The sequence below is a fragment of the Hevea brasiliensis genome, chromosome 1 (assembly GCF_030052815.1).
Source record: "Hevea brasiliensis isolate MT/VB/25A 57/8 chromosome 1, ASM3005281v1, whole genome shotgun sequence".
NCBI lineage: Eukaryota > Viridiplantae > Streptophyta > Magnoliopsida > Malpighiales > Euphorbiaceae > Hevea > Hevea brasiliensis.
Window position 1 is genome coordinate 97,159,994 of NC_079493.1, and position 25,771 is coordinate 97,185,764.

The following is a 25,771-nucleotide window of genomic DNA, read 5'->3' on the forward strand; positions in this document are numbered from 1 at the left end:
AAACTCAGCCGAAAATGGTGAAAAGAAGTCCACCATTGCCGTCCACCTTGAATGCTCCATGCATGTGAGATTCAAGCTTCTTTCCTTCCACTTTCCTTCATTAAAAGTTGTCCATACACCTTGGGCAGTAGATAGGCAACAAGAAGACCAAGTTTTGATGAGGTTTTGAAGAATTTCCAAAGTGGTAAGTTTGTGTTTTTTATTATTGTTTGATTAAAGTTTGTAAGGATGTTATGGGTACTTGAATTATGGAGAGATTTTTGAGGTTTGATGTTTAAAGGGGGATGTATACTTTTGGCAGCCATGGAAACTCCTTAAGGATAGTTTATTCTTTCTTGTAAATGGTAGATTAAAGGGTTGATTTAATGCTTATGTGTGTAGGAATTAATTTGGGTGATGTATACTTAGTATATGTGAATGTGTACTTGAATTTGGAAGCTTGGGAATTAATGGACTGTAATGTATGAATTGGCAGCTTGGTTTGGTGAACCATAAAGATGTGATTTCATGTTTGGTTTATCGAATATTAATGTTGAATTATGATAGTTGTTATGACAGCTTGGGTATATGTATGATGGTGTGAGGTTGGACATGTAAATGAGCTAGGTTAAGTGATTGAATTATTGTAATTTGAACTTGAAAAATTCTGTACATTATGGTAGATATTGAGTGTGATTATAAGCTGCCAAAATGACCAACAATATATTGTGAATTGTGTTTAGGTTATGGTACAAACCAGAATTGGCTTGAATGTTTAGTTTGGTAAATGTTAAAAGTGTCCTTTGATGAGTAATGAATAAAATTCAATAGGGCAGTTTATGTTATGGGCCTAGAACCTTAAGTGTGTGGCTCTAATTGGTATGAGACTAATTGGAGGTGAAACTAGGCACAAAATATGCCAACTTTCATGAAGGAAGCTTACCAAAATTCTGCTTGTAAGGTAACTTGAAAAGTGACAAAATCCGGATTAGTGCATTTAAGGCCTGAAAATTGACCATTTGGGCAGCAGTTAGTATTTTGGTCATAACTCACTCAAAATAGGTCCAATTGACCTGAAATTTTGACCATGAATAGTTAAGACATATATCTACAAGTATTATGAAGACACCAAGGCCCAGAAATGATCATAAGCAAGTCAAACAGTTTGCAAAAGTTCGGGTCCAAAAACTGGCCGAACCTAAAATGACCTAAAGTGACCAATTTTGGTACATTCTGACCAGCAATAGTAAAATGACCATAACTTGGTCTAGTAAACTCATAATGACCTGAAATTTTGCCCCGCGTGCAATAAGACATAGATCTACAAGTTTTTAGTTTTGACCGAAACCCGAAAGCCGAGGAAACTAGGTCATCCGACTAGGTCAAATTACTATACCGGGATCCGACAAATTGCAATAAAACGCAATATACATGGAAATGAATTTAGTAACATGTACCAATACTAAAAGGCTACAAATGTGACATATTTGTAACATTAAAACCTAATTCACCTAGACTGCATCGAGGGTTGACATCTTAGGTTGACTAAGGAAATAATAGAATTCGATAAATTAATTATTGAACCTTATTCTTAGAGACAGTTTAAATGAGTACTGAAACACTTCAAAATTGTGTTTCTCAGTTAGCAAAGACTCAGGGAAGGGGAAGGAAACACTGAGTCAGAGCCAAGAGACAATTATCAGAGGTTTGTGCACAACTAATTTTTAACTGATTTTTTTTTGAATGTTTCATATGATTAAATGACATATTTTTCTTATGTATTACGTTTAACAAGCATTTGATTTAATTCCATGATTATTGAAATTGTTATAGTATGTATGAATTTAGCTTTGCGAAATGGTATTTCCACAAGTATTAAGCATTGTTGTGAATTGAATAAATTATGTTTTGGAAAATTGTGATAGAACATGTTTTGAATTGTGATGGGCAATTTGCATGGAAAAATGCAAATTTATGATTTGAATTGTGATGAGCATAAAAAATTATTGGATATTGGAATTGACTTTGAATCGAATTGTATTGTGATTTATTCTCACTAAAAGGATTGTGATATTGTTTTATATCTCACTATAGATGCTTGACTAGGTTATTACCCGTCTCTCTCATTTGTTGAGAAGACAATGGAGTTAGTTGTGTTTTGATTACCATGGTACGTGCACAGGCTTAGATTTTCCTCTAATTTAAGGTTAGATCTAAGTTTTTTTTTATCGCTATGGCCCTTGCGGAAGATTCATTATTGTGGTCTGTACTGTGCGCGATGATTCGACCTCCCTGACCATAGGGAGTTAGAATCACTTCGAACATGGCCCTTTCGGATTAGTCTTGCATAGTTAGTGAGATAAAGAATGATTTTTGAGATAAAGAATAATTTTTGAGATACAGCATGGTTTTTGAGATACAGCATAGTTTTTGAAATACAGAATGGTTTTTGAGATACATAATATTTTTGAATAGTAAAGAATTGTGATTTCAATTATGATTTATGTATAATTGATTTTGTTGGAATTACCTTAAATGGTTAGTTATGATTTGATAAATTGAAGTTTGTGATCAAAGTTATTTTATACAAATGATTTACATTATTGGTAATGAATATTTTGAGTTTTGGAAATTGATGAGTATTCAGATTTCCAAATTATTTACTGTAAATTTTGTCAAAATATATTATACTATGTTTTAAATTATAGTTGTGCACCACTGAGTTCACCATTCACCGATAGCTTTGTATGTTGTCGCAGGTAAAAAGAGCATAGAGCCGTGAGTAAGTTTCTTTGAAGACACAATCAAATCGGCTCCAGGTATATCATAGGTATACCCATGCACATAGGTTTTGATGTATGCATGTAATAATATGTATGTAAATTATTTGAGCAGTTGTATAAAAACTCTTGCAAAATATTTTGGTATGTAATTAAATGTAAATTATTGTAAATGTAAATTTGGAATTTCATTTATCTGAATAGTTTTGTAATATAAATTTTGAATCTTGTAATCAATGAAATGTTTCTTTTATGAGGAGATTAATTTCATTATTGAGATTTGAATTATGGGTTCAAATGAAGTTATTGAAGTTGTATTTGAGAAAACATATTGGGAGTGTGTTCTTTGCAGGTTTTGAAGAAATGTTTTCTCAAAATACAAAAGGCACTTTACCGAAATTTTGAAAAAAATTTTATAACATCAGATTTTAATCGATGATTTAAATTTCATGATAATTGTTTTAAAATCCCTTGTAGTATATTTAATGGATTATCGGTAGGCGAAGTACAGTAATTCATTAGGTGTACTACGAGATCATGTTCATCTTACAGGGGAGTAGGGTGTGACAGGTAGTCCAGCAGGCAGCCAAGGCACAGTGAATCAGTCAGAGCAAGGTAGTGCTCCAGTCAGAGTCTACGCAATGAGACAGAGAGAAGACGCTGAGATATCTACTATTGTGGCTGGTACCTTCTCAACTTTTAATCAAGATGTGTTTGTGTTATTTGATCCGAGTTCTACCCATTCCTATGTGAGTACTAGCATCATTGATTGCATTGCTATTCCGTGTCTGAAAATAGACTTTGAGGTGCTAGTAACAAGTCCGCTAGGATAAGAGGTCAGGGTTAATAGAATGTATAGGGATTGTCCTTTGGTAATCCAAGGACATACTTTTTTGTCTGATCTCATTGAAATGCCGTTTAGAGATTATGATATCATCTTGGGCATGGATTGGTTAGCCAGCCATCATGCCATGATTGACTATAGACTAAAGACAGTCACTTTTGGTCTCCCTCAGTATAGTGATGTGGTAATACACAGGGAGAGGTAGCTATTGCCATCAAATATTATTTCGACTGCACTAGCCAGAAAAATGATCAGAAAGGGGTGTGAAGCATACTTGGCACATGTAGTAGACACCCAAGTAGGGAGCCCAGCATTGAAGGATATCCCTACAGTATATGACTTTCCAGATGTGTTTTCTAATGAATTGCCAGGATTACCTCTGGAAAGAGAAGTGCAATTTGAGATTGATGTTATACCTGGTGTGGATCCAATCTCCATAACACCATACAAAATGGCACCAGCAGAATTAAAGGAGTTAAAGGTACAGTTGAAGAACTACTTGAAAAGGGCTTCATCCGCCCTAGTGTGTCACCTTGGGGAGCTCCAGTATTGTTTGTTAAGAAGAAAGATGGCACTCTCCGCTTAGGTATTGACTACCGGCAGTTGAATAAAGTGATAATAAAGAACAGATATCCATTGCCTAGCATTGATGATCTGTTTGATCAGTTGAAGGGTGCAGCTGTGTTCTCCAAAATTGATTTGCGATTTGGTTATTATCAGTTGAAAGTGCAAGAGCAGATTATTCCAAAAACTACTGTCATAACTCGATATGGCCACTATGAGTTTTTGCTAATGCCATTCGAGTTAACTAATGCTTCAGCTGCTTTTATGGATCTGATGAACACCATCTTCAGACCATATCTCGACTAGTTTGTGGTGGTGTTTATTGATGATATTTTGATATATTCAAGGAATGCAGAGGAGCATGACTGACATTTGCAAATGGTACTATAGACCTTAAGGGAGAAACAACTATATGCCAAATTATCGAAATGTGAATTTTGGCTAAAAGAAATCTCTTTATTGGGACATGTTGTGTCAGCGAAAGGGATCAAAGTAGATTCCAGCAAGGTAGAAGCTATCCTTAATTGAAAGCCACCCAGGAATATTATAGAAATTCATAATTTTCCAGGTTTAGCTGGATATTACCGTCGATTTGTGAAAGGGTTTTCTATGTTAGCTTCTCCACTGACCAAGCTACTTCGAAAAGATGTAAAATTTCAGTGGATAGATAAATGCCAGCAGAGTTTTGATGAGTTGAAGAGTTGTTTGACTGATGCTCCAGTCCTTACTTTACCTACCCCGGGTAAAGAATACACGGTTTATAGTGATGCTTTTCACAATGGGTTAGGCTGTGTACTGATGCAAGATCAAAATGTCATTGCTTATGCATCACGCCAGCTAAAACCACATGAGAGGAACTATCCAACACATGACTTGAAGCTTGCAACTATTGTTTTTGCACTGAAGATCTGGAGACACTATTTGTATGGGGAGAAATGCTACATCTACACAGATCACAAGAGCTTGAAGTACTTGGGCACCCAGAAGGAATTGAATTTGAGGCAGAGGTGATGGTTAGAACTGATTAAAGACTATGATTGCTTAATAGACTATCAACCAAGGAAAGCAAATGTGGTGGCTAACGCCTTAAGTCGCAAGACTATGGCAAGCGTCAGAGTTTCTCCTTTATCCATGGTACATGAATTGAAAGCACAACATGCCAGTTTGGAGATTGATGATGAGGGATAGATAGTAGTTGCATGGCATGTACAGCCAGTCTTGATTGATCAGATCAGAATGGCTACTCAGAGTGATGAAAAATATCAGAAGCTACTGGAAGGAGTCTAACAGGGCAAGAAACCTGAATTTCTGTGAGAGATGATGGTTTACTACTACATCAGGGTAGAATGTGCATTCCTAATGATATGGAATTGAGACAGATCATTATGAAGGAAGCACATGAGTTTCCTTTTGCTATGCATCCTGGTGGAACTAAAATGTACAGAGGGCTAAAAAAGCATTACTGGTGGATGGGTATGAAGAGGGATGTAGCTGATTTTGTTTCCAAATGCCTAACTTGTCAGCAAGTGAAGGCAGAACATCAAGTTTCAGCTGGTTTGTTACGTCCATTGCTAGTACCAGAGTGGAAATGGGAACAGATAACTATGGATTTTGTGATGGGACTTTCGAGGACACAAAATAGTCATGATGCAGTATGGGTTATAGTTGACAAACTGACCAAGTCTGCTCACTTTTTGCTAGTCCGAATGGACTACAGCCTGGAGAGATTAGCCAGATTGTACATAAATGAGATTGTAAAACTGCATGGAGTGCCAATATCGATTGTATCAGATAGAGATCCTAGATTCACATCTAGATTCTGAGGTAGTCTTCAGAGAGCCCTAGGAACTAGATTGAACTTTAGCACAGCATTCCAGTCTGAGAGAGTAATTCAGATATTGGAGGATATGCTATGGGCTTATGTGATTGAGTTTGAAGGTAGTTGGGATATACACTTGTCTTTGATTGAGTTTGCTTATAGCAACAGCTACCAATCAAGCATTGGGATGCCTCCATATGAAGCTTTGTATGGTAGAAAGTGTAGAACTCCCCTATGTTGGGATGAAGCAGGTAAAAGAAAGATGATTGGACCAGAAATTATTTAGTAGACAGAGGAAAAGATCATATTGATCAGAGATCAACTCAAGGTTGCATTAGACCGTCAGAAGTCCTATATTGAACTGAAGAGAAGAGATATTGAATATGCAGTGGGTGATAAGGTATTCCTTAAAGTTTCTCCTTGGAAGAGGATTATGAGATTTGGCAGAAAGGGGAAACTGAGTCCTCGTTTTATCGGACCGTAAGAGGTTCTGGAAAGAGTGGGCCCTTTGGCATATCGGTTGGCATTATCTCCAGAGCTAGAAAGGATATACAGTGTCTTCCATCTGTCCATGTTAAAGAGGTACAGATCTGACCCATCTCATGTTCTATCAGTTGAACAGATTGTGGTAAATCTAGACCTCTCATATGAGGAAGAACCCATAGAAATTCTGGCACATGAGGTGAAGCAGCTGAGGAATAAACAGATACCCCTGGTTAAAGTGCTGTGGAACCATCATTCTGGCTAGGAAGCTACTTGGGAATGTGAAGAGGACATGAGGAGACAACACCCACAGCTGTTCACAGACTGATGCCAGGTAAAATTTCAAGACGAATTATAACACCCCTATGTTCAGTAGTGCATGCTACTATTCCGGTGAACAATATCTGTCCGGATAGCTAGGATGCCTAGAACTACACTTAGATGTTAGGGAGGAGACATAAAATAATGAAATACTATAGAGGAAAATACAAGAAAAACAGAGGAAAAATAATAACAATGAAATATAACTAAGTTAAACGAGCCAAAAATCGTAGCGATGGGTGACTGCATCGGGAAGTTACAACGTGGACCGTTGACTAGTCCTGGACTGCAAGGAACCCTCAGAATTTAGTTTCGAGACATAATTAAAGACTTATTGAATTATAATTGACATTAGAAATGTCTAAGAAAAATTAATTAATTAGTACAAAGAAATTGGGAATACAACCCGAATAGGGGCATTGTGGTTAATTGACACCCCGAGTTGACTTTTGACCTCAATGTCCATTAAAAATAAGTGGTATTATACTTTAAAAATATCATGAAAATAAAAATATAGTACATAATGTAAATAGTGGAAGTAATGAGGCAAACTTGTAAAATTTGGAAACTTTGAATAAATAACTATTATAAGTAATTAGTGCTCCACTAAGTGAAGTTAGTGGACATTAAAATATCACAATGGTGGGCAGAAACTTCATCTTCAACCTCTCATTTCCAAAACAGCCGAAATTCTCTCCCAAGCTCTCATCCATGTCCGCCCCATTTGCATGCTCCCATCTCAATGATCAAGCCAAAGTTCTTGCAAGTTCTCTTCATTAAATTTAGTTTATACACCTTGGGCAGCAATTAGGGAGCAAGAAAGATAAGTTTTGGTGAGTTTTTAAGAAGCTTCAAAATAGGTCAGTGTGTGTTTTCATTACTTGTTTCATTAAAATTGTAACTAAGATTGTGGTGAGTTGATTTATGGAAGAAAAGTTGAAGTTTGGTAAGTTAGGGTGCTGCTCCATTTTAGCAACCATGGAAGTTCATCATGTATAGCTTGTTTTTGCATGTAAATGGTAGTTTGAGATGTTGAATGAAGTGCTTATATGTATAGGAGTGATTTACCATGTATAAAGTGTGATTTCTAAGTTGAAAAGTAAAAAATGGAAGTTTGATATGTATGTGTGTTACTTTGGCAGCCTCATAGTGAGGATTGGTAATGTTTAAGTTCATGAAATGTTATTGAAGTATGGTATAAAAAAATGGTAGCATATGTATATGAAATAGTTGTCACACCCTACCCCTCTGTAAGGCATAACATGATCCCGTAGTATACCTAATGAATTACCAACTTCGTCTACTGATAACTCATTAAATACACTACAAGGGATTTTAAAACTTTTCTTACTTCTTTTACAGTGGTGAGCACTATTTACAGGTGTTAAAAAAAAAACTTTTTGAACTGAAGTGAAACAGCTAACTCATTTGGACTATTAGTAATTTCTGTAAAAATTTTGGCAGAGTGCCATCTGTATTTTGGATAAAACAGTTCTTCAGAAAACCTGTAAAAAAGCACTTCAAATAGATTTCTCAATCTCGACTCCAACAGTTAAACAACACAATATATTTCTCCAGTCAAATCCACAATAATTTTTCAAGAATGAGATAAAAGAAATATAATACAAATTTTACAAGTCAAAATAACTCATAATTTATTTTACAACTTCAATGTACAATTTTAATTTACAACTGCTCAAAACCAATAACACTATATACATACAGTGAACATACATTACAGTACAAAATGCAAAATGTGGTATACTCAATATACCCGATGATTTCTCCCTGAATGTACTAGCAGCCTAGCCTGCTGCCCTATCAATCTGTCTACCTGCGACAGCAATGAGAAGCTATCGCTGAGACAATGTCTCAGTGGTGCACAACATTAACAAATACAACTTTAAATCAAAATTCATAAATCATATAAATGATGGATACATAAAACCATAGTTAAATTCAAGACAATGAATGTCATAAGGAATTTAACACAATATCACATTAAATCTCAGTAATCAAAACATAGTTAAATTCAAAAGACAGTGAATGTCAATAAGAATTTAAACTCCAATTCACAATATCACAATAAATCTCAATAGTCAAAACATGGTTAAATTCAAAAGACTGTGAATGTCAATAATAATTTAAACTCCATTTCACAAATTATCACATCGCATAATAACACAATTTAGTCGAATAATTTAAGAATACAGTGTTGCCAATTCATTCACAACTTAAGCCATGACACAAAATTTTCGATCAATGCCGCGTTGTACACCACGACAAAGCAATCAAAACCCCACTAATCGAAATCAATGAGGAAGGGAGCTAGCTGTATAATGAGTACTCATCCGATCACCTCAACTGGTAAACCAGAGAGGGAGAAAAATAAACGATCAAGACTCCATAAATGGAAAAGGAAAATAAAAGATCACAACCCCATAAATGGAGAAGGAATGATACGATACTTTCATGTTAAGTGTGAACACAAAATCAATTCCAAACATTTTATTCAAATGATTCGTGAGAATCCAATAAATTTCCAAAGTCATAATTTCATTCACAAAATGGCAACACAATTCATAAGTAACTTCAATTTTCACAAATCACACTAAATAATTTTTTTCACAATTTCAAACCATTTACAATGCTTTTCAAGCAATAAGTATCCATTCAAACACATTTCCATAATTAAAAACAATAATATACAAATAGTCATAATTTATTTCAATTGAAAAATTCAAAAGAAATAATTATTGTGAACAAACCTCTGATAACTGTCTCCTGGTCTTGACTCAATGTTTTCTTCCCTTTCCCTGAGTCTTTGCTAACTGAGAAACACAATTTGAAGTGTTTCAGTACTTAATTAAACTGTCTCTAATGATAATACTTGATATGTAATTCACTGAATGCTATTATTTACTTAATCAACCTAATATATCGACCCTCGATGCGTTTTAGGTAGATTAGGTTTTAGTATTACTAATATGTCACATTCGATAGTCTTTTAGGGTTGGTACATGTTACCAATTTTAGTTCTATATATTTTATGTTTTCTTGCAATTTGCTGGATTTCGGGATACTAGTTTGACCTAGTCGGACGACCTAGTTTCTTCAGCTTTCGGGTTTCGGTCAAAACTACAAACTTATAGATCTATGTCTTATTGCACGCGGGGTAAAATTTAAGGTCATTCTGAGTTATGTAGACCAAGTTATGGTTATTTTACTATTGCTGGTCAAATTGCATCAAAATTGGTCACTTTAGGCCATTTTAGGTCAATTTTGGTTCGGCCAGTTTTTGGACCCGAACTTGTGCAAGCTGTTTGACTTACTTATGGTCATTTCTGGGCTTGGGTGTCTTCACAAGACTTGTATATATGGGTCTTAACTATTCATGGTCAAAATTTCAGGTCAATTGGACCTGTTTTGAGTGAGTTATGGCCTAAAAACTAACTGCTGCCCAAATGGTCAATTTTCAGGCCTCAATTGCACATAATCCGGATTTGGTCATTTTTCAAGCTACCTTGCAAGTAGAATTTTGGTAATCTTCCTTCATGAAAGTTGGCACATTTTGTGCCTAGTTTCACCTCCAATTGGTCTTATACCAATTGGAGCCACACACTTAAGGTTCTAGGCCAAAATGCACACTGCCCTATTGCACTTCCTTTATTACTCATCAAATATCACTTTTAGCATTTACCAATTCACACATTCTTGCCCAATCTGGTTTGTACCATAACCTAAACATATTTTACCACATATTGTTGATCATTTTGGCAGCTTACAATCACATTCAATATGCACATTATAGTCCAGAATTTACCAACTTCAATTTACACACAATTTAACTACATAACAAGCTCATTTACATGCCTAAACTCAAACCCTTGTACACATATACAATCTGCCATAGCAAGCACCATAATTCAACCATGTAATTTCATAAACCAACCCATGAAATAACATTTTTTTGGTTCACAATGCAAGCTGCCAATTCATACATCACACTCCATTAATTTCCAAGCTTCCAAATTCAAATACACATTCACAATATACTTAGTATACATCACCCAATTTATTCCTACATATATAACACATAATCAACCCTTTAATCTACCATTTACAAGCAAGAATAAACTGCCCTCAAGGAGTTTCCATGGCTGCCAAAAATAAACATCTCCCTTAGAACATTAAACTCCAAAATTCTTTCCACAATTCAAGTACCCATAACCTCCTTACTAACTTTAATGAAGCACTAACCAAAAACACAAACCTACCACTTTGGAAACTCTTCAAAATCTCTCCAAAACTTGGTCTTCTTGCTGCCAATCTACTGCCCAAGTGGTGTAGACTAACTTTGATGAAGGAACTTAGGAAGAAATTGGCTTACTTCATGCATGCATGGAGCTTGGCCATGGACGGCCATGGAGGAACTTGAGAGAAAAAGAAGAATTCGGCTAGTTTTGGTTTGGGAGGTTGAAGATGGTAGTTTCAGTCCACTAATGCTTAATATGGGTCCCTAAAGAGATCACTAGTGGAGCACTAACTTGGTTAAATAAGTCATAAATCTTAATTTCCTTAATTTTGCTCATTTGCCACTAATCTTTTACTATTTACATAATGTATCTCAATTTAATTTTTCATGTCATTTCTAAAGTATTATATCATTTATTTTTAATGGACATTGAGGTCAAAAGGCAACTTGGGATGTCAAATGACCACAATGCCCCTGTTCGGGTTGTATTCCCGATTTTTCGGTAACACCGGTTTTGTTCGTTTTTCGATTTCTCACTTTTCTTTATACTAATTAATAAATTTTTCTTTGATATTTCTAATGGTATTTGTACTTCAATAGGTGTCTATTTAAGTCCTAAAAATATTTTCCAGGGTTCCCCATGGTCCAGGGCTAGTCAATGGTCCACGCCGTGACTTCCCGGTGTGGTCACCCATCGCTAGGGTTCTCAGCTCGCTTAACTTGGTTACATTTCTTTGCTATTATTTTTCCTTTGTTTTTCTTGTATTTTCTTTTCTTGTATTTCATTATTTTATGTCTCCTCACTCATATCAAAGTGTAGTTCCAGGCATCCTAACTGTCCGGACAACACTGGTCACCGGAACAGTAGAACGCACTACCGAACTTAGGGGTGTTACAATAGTAGTGATAAGGTATGTAATTTGATGATGGAAGTATGTGTAATAATTAGGAGTATTTATGTGTATATATTGTTGGGTTTGGACTTTATGAATTATGATTGCATTTGGTGTATTGTGAAGTTGTTATATTCTATCCAAGTTAACCTATGATGTAAAGTAATGAATGGTTATGGTTAGTACCAAATGCAGAATGGTTTGGGTAAGTAAAGATATAGTTGGTGAATGTGTGTTTGGTTTGGTGTTTGAAAGGTATGTAGAGGGCAGTGTGCAAATGAGCCTATAACCCTAAGTGTGTGACTCTAATTGGTATGAGGCCAATTGGAGGTGAAACTAGGCAGAAAATGTGCCAACTTTCATAGAGAAATCCTACCTAAATTCTGTCCAAAAAGTGACATGACAATTGACCAAATCCATATTAGTGACTTTGAAAACCTGAAAATTGACCATTTAGACAGCAATCAGTGTTTTGGCCATAACTCACTCAAAACAGGTCCAAATGACCTGAAATTTATACCATGGATAGCTTAGACATATAGATACAACTCTTATGAAGACACCAAAATCCAGAAATGACCACAAGCAAGTCAAAATGGTTGCACAAGTTCGGGTATAAAAACTGCCAGAATCGGAAATGACCTAAAAATGACCTAAGTTTACCATTTTAGTACAATTTGTCTAGCAATAGTAAAATGACCATAACTTGGTCTAGTAAACTCCAAATGACCTAAAATTTGTGGTAAAAGTTCACTAAGACATAGACCTACAAGTTTGTAATTCGGACCAGAACCCAAAAACTGAGGGAACTAGGTTATCCGGTTAGGTCAAAATAGCATATCGAAATCTGATAAATTGCAATAAAATGCAATACACTTAAAAATGAATTTGGTAACATGTATCAACACTAAAGGACTATAAAATGTGACATATTAGTAATATTAAAATTTATTCCCCTAGAGTGCATTAAAGATCAACATTATAGGTTGACTAAGGAAAGCAATAGTATTAAATAAATTAATTATTGAACCTTATTATTAGAGATAGTTTAAATGAGTACTGAAACACTTTAAATTGTGTATTTCAGTTAGCAAAGACTCAGGAAAGGGGAAGCAAACACTGAGTTAGGGCCAAGAGGATACTCTTTAGAGGTTTATGCACAACAGTTATTTCTTTTGAATTTTTAATTGAAATAAATTATGACAATTTGTATGTTATTGTTTTAAATTGTAAAATTTATTAGAATGGAAATTTGATGGATACTTATTACTTGAAAAATATTACAAATGGTTTGAAACACAACTATCATGTATATTTGATTGAATTCCTCGCTAGCTTATCTAGTGGGATGAATTGATTTTGAATTCCCTCTCTGACTAAAGTGTTGAGGTGTGTGTTAGTTGAGGACGAATAGGACGAGTACTCATATAATTGCTAGCTAGCTTTGTTATTCCTCATTAGCCATTGGCTTTTGGGACAAATTGGACTTTGGATTCATGATTAAGCTTTGTGTGTGATTTATTGATGTTTATTGTGATATTGTGAAATGGAGTTTAAATTCTTTATGACATTCTCTGTCTTTTGAATTTAACTATGATTTTAAGTATCCACAATTTGTATGATTTATAGTTTATGGTCTTAAATTGCATTTTCTTAATGTTGTGCACCACTGAGACATTGGCTCAGCAAAAACTTTTTCATTGCTGTCGCAGGTAGACAGACGGACAGAGCAGTAGAGTAGGCTGTTTGTGTTACATTTTGAGATTTCGTCGAGTATATTGAGTATACCATATTTTTATAATTTTTGTTATAATGTATGTGCACTGTATGTTTATATTGTACTTGGTCTTGAGTAGTTGTAAACTAAAATTATAAATTATTTTCGCCTGTAAAAATATTGTGACATATTTCTCTTATCTTAGGTTTTGGAAACACTAGAAAATCGATGTTGAATTGAGTTGAAAAATTTATTATGTTGAACTATTATTGGAGTTTGGGATTGAACAAATTTATTGGAAGTGCTTTTCACAGGTTTTTAAAGAACTATTTTACTTAAATACATATGGCGCTCTGCCAAAATTTTTACAGAAATTATTGATACTTAGATTTGTTATTTGGTTTCACTTCAGTTAAAACAAAGTTTTAACACCTATCAAAAGTGATCACCACTGTAAAAAGAAAGAAGAAAAGGTTTAAAATCCCTTGTAGTGTATTTAATGGGTTATCAGTAGACGAAGTTTGGTAATTCATTAGGTATACTACGGGATGATTTTATGCCTTATGGAGGGGTAGGGTGTGACATGTAGCACCACATATGGGTCTTGATTTGTGGTAGCCTCTGTAACATCCTCACTTTAGCTAGTCCATATAGTCTACTGTTCCGGTGACCAATGTCAGTCTGGGCAGCTAGAATATTTGAAATTTTAATTAGACTGGAGTGAAGAGTTATAAATAATCCAAATAATGATCAGAAAAATCAAGGAAAATTTTTAGGAATGAAATGCATTAAGGTTAAATGAGCCGTAACCCCAGTGATGAGTGATCCGAAGGGGAAGTGACGGTGAAGGCCATTAGCAACCCTAGACCCGGAGAAAACTTCATGAAATAAGTTTTGGGACCTCAGGAAAGGATTATTGGGGTTCCAATGACAATAAAATATTAAGAAAACACAAGGAAAATTTAATCAATCGATACACACAATTTTAGTTTGTTAAGCAAACGGAGGGCATTTTGGTCATTTCGTCTTTAGAGATGATTTTTGACCAACTTGTCTATTTATGTTAGTGAATTATATGACATAAAATATGAACAAATATTGATGAAAAATCTATTAAAAATAAGTAAAAGAAGTATGGAAGAAAAAAAAAATGAGATAAAAGTCAAATAATGACATAAGCATGACCTCATTAAAAACCCTCCCACCAATGAGAATTAAATAAACTCATTTTAGGAGACAAAGAAGGCCAAAATCATTTCATCTTCTTCTTCTTTCATGGTGGCCGAAATTCCTTCCTAGAGCCTTCCACCATTTTTGTTCAATTCCACCTTGATTTCCTTAAGCTTTTCATCATAAAACCCATCCTTGTCTTCACAAAAAATTATCCATACATCTTGGGCAAGCTAAAGACAACAAAAGAAAGTAGAAAGGAGGAGCTTTGATAAGCTTGGATGTAACACCCCTATTTGTATAGCCTGGTATATTTTACTATTCCGGTAACCAGTGTCGGTCCAATAAATTAAGGGGATTAGAACCACATCTAAGACAACTAGGTAAGCCCTAAACACAAATAATTAGTAATTGTCCATTAGTTAAGTATAAATAAGAAAAACAGAACATAAGAAGTTAAATGAGCCGAGAGTCACAACGATGGGTGACTTTCTTGAGAAGGATTGCGAAGTCAATTTAAACTCAAATTTCGAACCGTAAAATGTGACGCCGCGGTCCTTAGGACTATTGCAAACACAATGGAAAAGAGAAAATCACGAAAAAAAAAATTGTTAAGCTAGTCAAATAATTAGGTCAGGGATCCAGAAGAAATATTGTATTATTTACAAATCGGGTCGAACCGGCGAGGGGCAATTTGGTCAATTGACCCCTAGAGTTGACTCCTGACCTAAATGTCAAATAAAATCGGAGAAAAGAAAATTTCAGAGTCAGGAATTAAATTAAAGAACTAATGGTAAAAAAAAACGAAAAGTGAAAAGTGATGACATCATACATGATGCAATAAATATTATAATTAAAATTTAATTAATTTAATTTATAGTCTTCCTAAAGGATAAATTCATAAAAGAAAAGAAAAGAAATAAAAAAAAAAAAGACTCATCCTCATCCCTTAGCCGTGACCTCTCTCTCTCCTCCCTCTCCCTCACCAAACTCCATTGAAGCTCATTGTTTGAGCTTGAAAAACTTAGTTTTGCCCCATAAGTTAAACCCTAAACCTAAAGAAACCTTGCTAACTCAAGTAGAAAAGAAGATTGAGGAAGAAAGAAAAAAGAAAGGAAGAGGTTTGAAGGGAAAGAAATTTTTTACACTAAGGTTAGTAAGGAAACTTCAACCTTTTAGTTTAATTAGTGTATTTATAGCATAAAGAACTTAAAAATATACTTAAAATGAAAAAAAAAAATAATTGTTAGAGGACTAGATGTAAATTTCAGTCAGCTAGGGTTTTAGATGGTAATGCATGAATTTGATTGAATTAAAAGTGTAGGTAAGCTTGTATGAGTGTGGAAGTGATGTTGGTATGCTTTGAATTAGTTAAATGTAACAATTAGTGTAGTTAGGGCTTTGGCACCTAGGGTTTGGAAGACAAAAATTTGGAGAAGTGGTCAATTGGTGTGTTTGACCTTGTTTGAGGTGAAAAATGGTCATTCGTGACCAAATTGGGGTATGTTGGAAGTGTTGGAATTGAGTGGAGATTCGAATTGGATGTGGGCAGTATGCAGGCAAGAAGACCAAGGTCATTTTGAGGGACCAAAACTGAAAATTTACCAAACCAATTGGCGTGAGACTAATTGGGAATGAAACTAGACACAAAATGAGAAATTTTTCATTTAGGAATCATGCCAAAAAATGACCATAGCATAGTAAACAAATTGGCCAAATCCGGATGTGAGTGTTCTGCCCTGTACAAATCCAAATTATGAAGAACACAAATCCAAATTATGCCCTTAACCGAGTCATTTAGCCACCCAAAATTGGTGACTTAAAGCTGCCATAACCAGTTTTCGTGCCCAGTAATCTGGGTTAGGCCAATCCGGCAGCCATGATTCAAATGGCTTTAACTTGAGCTACAAAACTCCAAATGGAGTGATTCAAAAAGGAGAATAAATTTAAGACAATGAGGAACAATTTCTATGAAGAAACCTTAGCCAAATTCTAATAGCAAAATGACTAATGGAATAGTAAAACATAAGACATCAAAAATGAAAATTTGCAAATTTGCCAAAATTACATAAAATTTGAGTAAACAACCAAAACCAACAAATTAGGTAACCAAAATGTGGTATGTGGGTGAAATTGGAATTCCTATACCTATTAAGCATTAGAAAGTCAACAAATTGACTTAAATAGTGTAGTGAATAGTAACCCCGAAACATAAATTTTAAAGAACGTCAAGTTTAGCATATTAAAGCTAGGTATAAGTAGTTTTGAATTTATTTTTTTGGAATTTTGATAAGTTGTGATACTGAAACATTGTGAAACTGTGTGTTTCAGTGGAAAAGAATACTGGGAAAGAACCTGAGGGATCGAGTTAAGGCTAAGAGGCGACTCATATAAGATTTTTGCACAACATAGAATTTCTGTAAATTTTCTTTTGCACATCGTTTTGAATGAATTGAAATATTGAATTTTGATATCATTGTCTTAAAATGTTTATTATGCTTTTAATTTAAATTGTTGAAAGTTTAATTGTATACATTTGAAATGGCATCAAATGTTTAGTAAATTATTAAGATAGTTTTGAAATCACAGTGTCATGACCATATATTTGAATACCTCACTAGCATGACTAGCGAGAGAAATCAGTTTTGAATTTTGATTCCTTCTCTGGCTGAAGTTTTGAGGTGTGTGCCAGTAGAAGAAGAAAAAGAATAGGTTTCCATATATTTGAGCTAGCTAGCCTTGTGTTGTGACTTCTCCTTAGCCTATGGCTATTGAGATTATATTTGTTTCGAATGGCATGATATAACTGTGTGTTTTTATGAAATTTATTTTGAGACTTTTGCAATGAAATTGTTTGGATTAAAATCTTATAAATCATGTTTTGAATTCATATTTCATGTTCAGTTTAATTTTTGAATAAATATGATTTAAATTCCACATAAAGATTATTTTTAGTAGGTTGTGCACCACTGAGTCCTAGTACTCAGCGATGGCTGTTATTACTATCGCAGATATAGAGACTAGAGGAGCAACAGAGTGAGCTACTGAGGATTGAGGAGCTACCTACTGTGAAGTTTATTAGGTATATTTTATACCCTGATTGTAAGAATTATTTTGATGTATGTAATGTATGTAAATATAGAAAATGGTTATGAGCAGTTGTATAAAGTTGTATAGAGTTGTATAAAGCTTGTAATTAATTTTGGTTTGGATTTTTCCTAATGTAAATCTTTGTAATGATGTATATAAATTGTTTTATCTTTATTGAAATATGAATGGAAATATTTTTTTTTTAATTTGAATGAAATTAATTGGTAGTATTTTCATGATAATTGAATTTTGGAAATTGAGAAATGATATTGAAATTGGTTGGGATAGTTGTGAAATTGATGAAGTTGTTGAGATAAATCTTTGGAAGTGCTTTTTACAGGTATTTGAAGAACTGTTTTCTCAAAATATAGAAGGCACTTTGCCGAAATTTTTATAAAATTTATGGAAAAATAAAATAGACAAAAATCTTAACTGGTTTTCAAACTCTAATTAAATGTTTTGATACTTATTAGAAAATGCTCACCACTTATAAAAAGTAAGAAAATTGTTTTAAAATCCCTTGTAGTGTACTTAATGAGTTATCGGTAGGTGAAGTTAGGTAGTTCATTAGGTATTCTACGGGATCATGTTATGCCTTACAAAGGGGTATGGTGTGACATTGGAATTTACTTCATTAAAGGTTAGTGACCAAACTTACTCTTTTTCTTTTAATTCATGTAAAAGGAGTGAATTGAATGCAAAATTTACAAGATAATGGAATAAATATCATGTGTATGCCCTTGTTAAAATTTAGGCAGCCTTGGATTTGGTACGGTTTTGAAGATTTGATGGAACTAAAATGGTAGTATGGCTGCCCTTAGCATTAGTCTCTTGAGTAGAATAATGAAATGTAACCAAATGCTAAATTTGAAATGGAGAAGTTAGGGTTTGGACACAAACTTGAGACTTTATTCATCTAATGGTGAAAGTAAGTTTTAATGGTCAGTTAGTGACCATTTGGCTATGTGTGATTAAGAAATGAAGTGGTTTATGTCATGAGAATTGAAGCTAGGTATGCTGCCCCTGGTGACCTGCAAGACTGAGTGTGAGTCCAGCAGGTTTGGGCAGCAATAACTAGAGTTGTGTAGGTTCAATTGGTGCAAAGGCTAATTTGACATGAAACTAGACACATAATGGCACAACTTTGGTGAAGAAACCCTACCCAAAAAATAAAACCAAATTGACCTAAAGATTGCCCTAATCCGGGTGATCTGTATTCTGCCTGGGCAAAATGACCAAATGAATAGTTTTTATTCATTTAGTCATAACTAAGTGTAGAAAGGTCCAATTGACCTGACATTTTACTAGTAGAAAGCTGAGACATAGACCTACAACTTTTATGAAGAAACCAAACCCAAAATCTGATCATAACATGTTTAAAAACAGACCTGCAGTCAGTGTATAAACACCGTAGATTTGGTTCTGTCCAGAAAATCTGGAAACTTTGCAATCCAGCCAGTTATGGTGTTTAGGCCATAATGGAGTGATTCAAAAAGGGAAATGTAACTAAACACAATAAGGAACAATTTGTATGAAGAACATTTGGCTAAATTCTCATTGTAGAATGGCCTAATGGAACAGTGAATTATAACACTCAGAACTGAAATTTCTGAATTATTCACCATAGGTTTTAAGTATTGTTTGGCAACTAATGCCAACACTTTGACAAACCAAAATGTGGTATTTTGGTGAACTTAGGTTCAACAAAATTATTATAAATTAAAAAGTCAACTTTTGAGTGAAAATAGTCAAGTGAATAGTGACCTCTACATTGCAAAAATAAATAATTGAATCATTAACTGTGTAAAATGCCCTAATATGCCAAGAATGATTGGTTTGGATAGGTTGGCATGCCAATAGGGTTCTGTTAGCAGTACTGCATATGGCTTCATGCCATTCTGTGTTTTATGGTCTCCCGTGCCATTTTGTGATAATAAAAGCCTTTGGCTATGTTAATTGAGTTGTTATACTTGGGTTTTATCCCTAATAATTATTACAGCTTATTAGCTATTCTGTTGCACACCAGGAGGCACAATGTGACCGATGGTGTGATGGTCCGAGGTATTTAGTACCCAGTGTCAGTTTACCCGTTTATCCAGTCCAGTGGACTAGTATAGGTTACCCGGGCAATTAAAATAAATCTTACCAAATTTTAATCGAATAATACTGCAATAAATGCCAGAAATTAAGTCTACATAAAAATATAAACATACATTTTGCATATTTATTTTATTTTAGTTATTTTATTTTGGCACCACTAAGCAAAATTGCTTAGCGCGTTGCTTTTCCCATGCACAGGTATTGGAGACATAGCTAGGGAGTCCAGTAGACCTCAGACTGGGTGAATTGTCAGATCTGCACACAGAGTCCAAAGTCACCTCACATTTGCAGTGCATTGGTAGGACATTAGGTTATTTTTGGTATTTTGTATTTTGTAAACTTTTGTAATTAGACTTTTTATTTTACCATGTATATTATAAACTCATGTAATTAAGTTTTGATGTAATTATCTATAAACCATGGTCAGTAATAAATTTGAGTAGTTCTTATTGAGTTGAGTATGATATGAAACGAATTGAATTTTGAAATATTGAAGTCATTTGAGAAATTATGGAAATATGTTGGTGTTAGTAGTATGCCCTAGAGCATATCATTTAGTATGTATCTTGTACATATTTTTAATAATAAAAGGCATTTCCACTTTTCCGTTTACATAATATATTTATGTGTAATAGAAAAGGTCCATTGATATTTTGTTAGAAATATTATTCTTAAGTTGTTAAGAATATGAGTGACAATATTTCTAGCACAAAGTATCATAAATAGGTTCACAATCGAGGATACTTCATAATAAGGACATGACTTATCCAGAAAGATTGTATTCATGTTTGTTCCCAAGTTATTTATATGAGATATAAATAAGATGGAATGGTGAGTCTCATGCCATATAACAAACATGATAGGCACTTATAAATGATAAGTAGGCCGAACCAGTGACACTTATGACAAGCACATGGAGTTTACTCTTGTCAATGTTTTGTCATAAATCATATCAGTGCATATAATCTTTAGACCTGAGATAGCACAGTTATCTGGTATCTAGGTAGTTTGAGGTTGATACTGCTTTCAAACTAGTCCTATGTATGGGTATATGGGCATGTGTTGGCTCCAGCAAGTTATAGATGGAGGTCTGTGTTGATCAAGATGGAATCTGTTCTTATTTGTATTTAGAGATATAATGCTATGTTCATTTAATTGTTTTTAATGTTTCTAGTTCATGGCCTGTACATATAGATTTATTCTTTTAAGTGTTTCTGATGAGAAAAATCTTTTAATCAAGAACTGGAATTAAAAGAGAACATAATATTCATAGCAAATGGAGATTGACATAAACCATGACTCCAGCTTGAGTTTGGATTTTGTAACAGAGAGATTCTAGTGCATGGTAACATATGATTATAGGTTCATTTAAGGTAAATCTTATTACTAATTGGGTGGCCATGGCATGCTATGCTAGGTGTTAACCATGGTCTATGAGGTTCATAAAATGATTTAGAGAAATCATTTATGGTAAGAAAGAGTTCTGATGATATTAAGAGTTGATATCATGTCTCATTGCCAATTAGTGATGAGCCTAGTAAGTCACACACATACACAAGTTATCACCTATTTAAATATGATTTAATTAATTAATTAAAGAGTTTAATTGATTAATTAAATAGATTTGGTTTGCAATTAAATTGCAAAGTCCCTAGCATGACTTGAAACCAAATCTAGATTATTGGATGTGTAGTATAAATTAAATTTATATTTAAAGTGTTTAAATATGAATTTAATTGATGAGAAATTAATTAATAGAGATTAATTAATTAATTTATATTTGATATAAATTAATTAGAAGAAGAAAATAATTATTTTGGGTTAAGAACTCAAAATTAAGACACAGGGGCATTTTGGTCATTTTGCAGTGTGACACGTGGCACCATGAGATGGTGACACATGGGATTACACATAAGCTTGCCAAATGTTTTTTTAATCATGTAAGATGATTAAAATCAAGATTAAATATAGGTTTGACACTTGGCACAATGTGATTGGGTCACTTAAACCTAGAGCTAATCAAAGGGTGACATGTGGCAAGGGTTTAATGTGTTAACCTAGCTATTTAAGTGTGGTTATGAAAAGAAAACATAACCAGCAGCCTCTCCTCTCATATGTCACACCACTTTGAGCCTCTCCAGCAATTTCTCTTCATCTCTCATCAATTCAAAGAGATTAGCCATCAATCTCTTGAATTAAGAACACTAGAAATTGTTTCTAGTGTCCTGTTTATATCTCTAATCTCTTAAAAGCCAGAACTTGAATTTCTAATTAATAGAAAAGGCTTTAGAAGCTGTTCAAGGGCTGCCATAGGTGTTCTTGGTGTGGACAAGCTAGAGGGACAACATCTGGTGTCCTGAAGACGAATCTCAAAGGCGCAGACACGCTGCAGCACATCAAGAGGTTAGTGTAATCGTTCTTGATTTAATATAGGGTTCTAAAATTAATCTGATTAATTTTAAAATCTTAAATGGAAAATACAGATCCAAAAACATATTAAAAGAGTTTTAATATGTTGTTTATCATTGAAATCAAATAGATAAAAATAAATCTTGCATGGTGCATGTGACCCTAGGTGAAAATTTTTGAATTCAATGGTATAATCTTGTGTTTTTCACGCCTGCCTTCAATTGGTATCAGAGCCACTATATTTGCCATTTAGATTGTTGATTATATAATTTAATTGTGTGTTTGATCATGAGATCAAGAGATTCGTTGCTGGTTGGATCATGAGATGTGGCGTCACACATGGTGAAGCCACCATTGGTGGCGGCAACAATGGTTCCTTGGGTGGTTCAAGGTTTGGCTTTTAATTCTGCAATTGTTGTATGATCTAAGGCCTATTCTTTGACTAATTAAAGTGTTTAATTAGTTGTTTTAATCACACAATTAAATTATGATTCAAATCAGAATTTTAAAAATTGTTTGAATGTGATTCAAATCTGAATTTTAAAAGTTGTTTGAATGTGATTCAAATCTGAATTTTTAAAGTTGCTTGAATCATATTTAAATCTGATTTTTTAAAATTGATTCAATAAAATTCAGATCTGATTTTTTAAAAAATATTTGAATGTGATTCAAATCTGATTTTTTAAAAAATGTTTGAATGTGATTCAAATCTGAATTTTTGAAGTTGTTTGAATGTGATTCAAATCTGAATTTTTAAATTTGTTTGAATGAGATTCAAATCTGAATTTTTAATTTATTTGAATCATATTCAAATCTAGATTTTTAAGTTGAATATGAGATATTCAATTTAATTTAAGTATGTATGTTTTATTTAATTGTTAAATAGTGATATGCATGATGGATGATCATGGACTATAAAAGACCAATGTGATTGGATTTATTTCTTTTATGTTTCTTTGGGATTGTAAATTAATTAATTTATTTTAATTTATTTTGGGCATGTATTATTAAGTTTGTAATATTTTTGGGTTGTAATTTTATTTATTTAAGTTCTTGTAAATTCGCCTTGGTATGCCAAGGATTACTATGTAATATTGGATTGCAAGAAGTTCAAGTACGTCAAGAGCATTGGAGGGACACGTGGGAGGAATTCAATATACAGAGTTGATTAGGTACTCCTTCAGCAACTCTTGTAAAATGAATGAATGAAAAGCACCTAGGAATGCCCTGATTCAATTCTTGGTGGCTCAATTGAATCCCTTAGAAAGTCCATGATCATACCATATTTCGCTTATCCATGAATGCATGAGATGTATGGGAATGTATGCAATTATATGATATATGCATGCTAAATGGATAATGTGCAAAGTGAGACCTTAATAGTATTTAGGATGGCTATAAAATCTTCCAAACAAATGATTAAGTTGGAAATGCTATAATTAAAGTAATTATAACATAAGCCCTCCATTGGGGCAATTATTTTAAGAAATTTTAAATAGTTGCATGAGATGCAATTAATTTAAGAGATTTTCTTAAGAATAATTGTTAAGCATGAGATGTTGTAAATATGTAAATGGTTTGGTGGCCAATATTGGATGTACCTGAGGACATTAAAATTATTTGCATAATTACTGGCTCAATGGGATCAACTTAACTAATGCAAGATAAGTCAATATTGGATGTACATGAGATTTTGAGCATTAGGGGCTAGAAAAAGGATTGAAACTCACATGAGATGTTATGGTCAAGGTGTTTCTCACTTATAGTTTATTGTATTTCCAATAATTGATGTTACTGAGGATGATCAATAGAATTATAAGAATTCAATCACCCACTAGAAATCCATCCAACTAGGATTTCCGTTTTCTACTTTGGAAGTGTAGGATTCGCTAAGTTAGTGGGAGGACCAATTTGATTAAAAGACCATAATCATTTTGGTTAATTACATGATACATTTACTAATTAATCTGGTTATTTTCTGCAATTAATTTTACGATAAAAATGAGCACAAAACAACCACCACCATCCAATATCCTTGCAAGCATACTTGATCACAACAGTTGACAGGACCTAATCATGCGATTGGCTAAGAAATTTAAAACTTGTCTGAACCTTGAACATATAGGATATGTTCTAGATTCAAATGTTCTGGTCCCTTACCTCCAGAGGCCACACAAGAGGAACATGAAACTTTGGACAAGTGGAAGGAGCATGATATGAGAGCTAAGTGTTACATGCTTGCTTCTATGAGTAATGAGTTCTGAAGCAACATGAGAACATGCAGAGTGCAGTGAGATCCTCCTTCACCTACAAGAGTTGTATGGTAAGCACAAGCAGAATGCTAGGTATGAGATATCTAGACAGCTATTCCGTATGAGGATGTCGAGGGACGAGAATGTTGGGGATCATGTCCACAAGATGATTCGGCTGATTGAACAGTTGGAACATCTTGACTTCAACATGGATTTCCAACTACAAACGGATTTGATCCTTCAGTCCCTTCCTGAGTCTTTTGGGAATTTTGTGACAAATTTCCATATGACTAAACAGTAATGCACATTAGCTGAATTACTCAACATGCTGGTTATTGCCCAAAAGAATATGCCAGGCAATAAAGGAAAAGAGGTAGCTTTGGTTGCATCTTCTTCTGCTGGAAAGTCCAACAAGAAGAAGGGCAATAAGAAAAAGAAACCTCAGATTCCTGGTCCTTCTAAGAAAATAGCTAAACAGAAAAGGAAGACTAAAGCTGACAAAGGCAAAGGAAAGTGTTTCTTTTGGCAACAGAAAAGTGTTTCTATTGCCAGAAAGAAAGTGTTTCCACTGGCCAGAGTGTAGCAATCTAAATGAATGCAATGCCATAATGAAAATCAACTCAAGTTCAAAATATATTTGGCACTTAAGGTTATGTCATGTTGCAGAAGATAGGATTGCAAAATTGGAGAAAATGGGGATTTTATCCTCATTGGGCTCTGAGCCTACTCCAACTTGTGAATCTTGCCTTCAAGGCAAAAATGACTAGATTACCCTTTGTTGGACAAGGGCTAAGAGCTAAAAATATTTTGGAACTAATACATAGTGATGTATGTGGTCCGTTTAAAGAAATGGCTAGAAGGGGTTTTCATTATTTTATTACCTTTACTGATGATAAATCAAGGTTTGGGTATTTGTATTTGATCAAATACAAACATGAATCCTTTGAAAAGTTTAAAGAATTTAAATCTGAAGTAGAAAATCAAAAAGGAAAAAATATTAAAGCTCTTCGATCAGATCGTGGAGGTGAATATTTGAGTACTGAATTTGATGAATACTTGAGAGAGCATGGCATTGTTTCTCAGCTGACTCCTCCA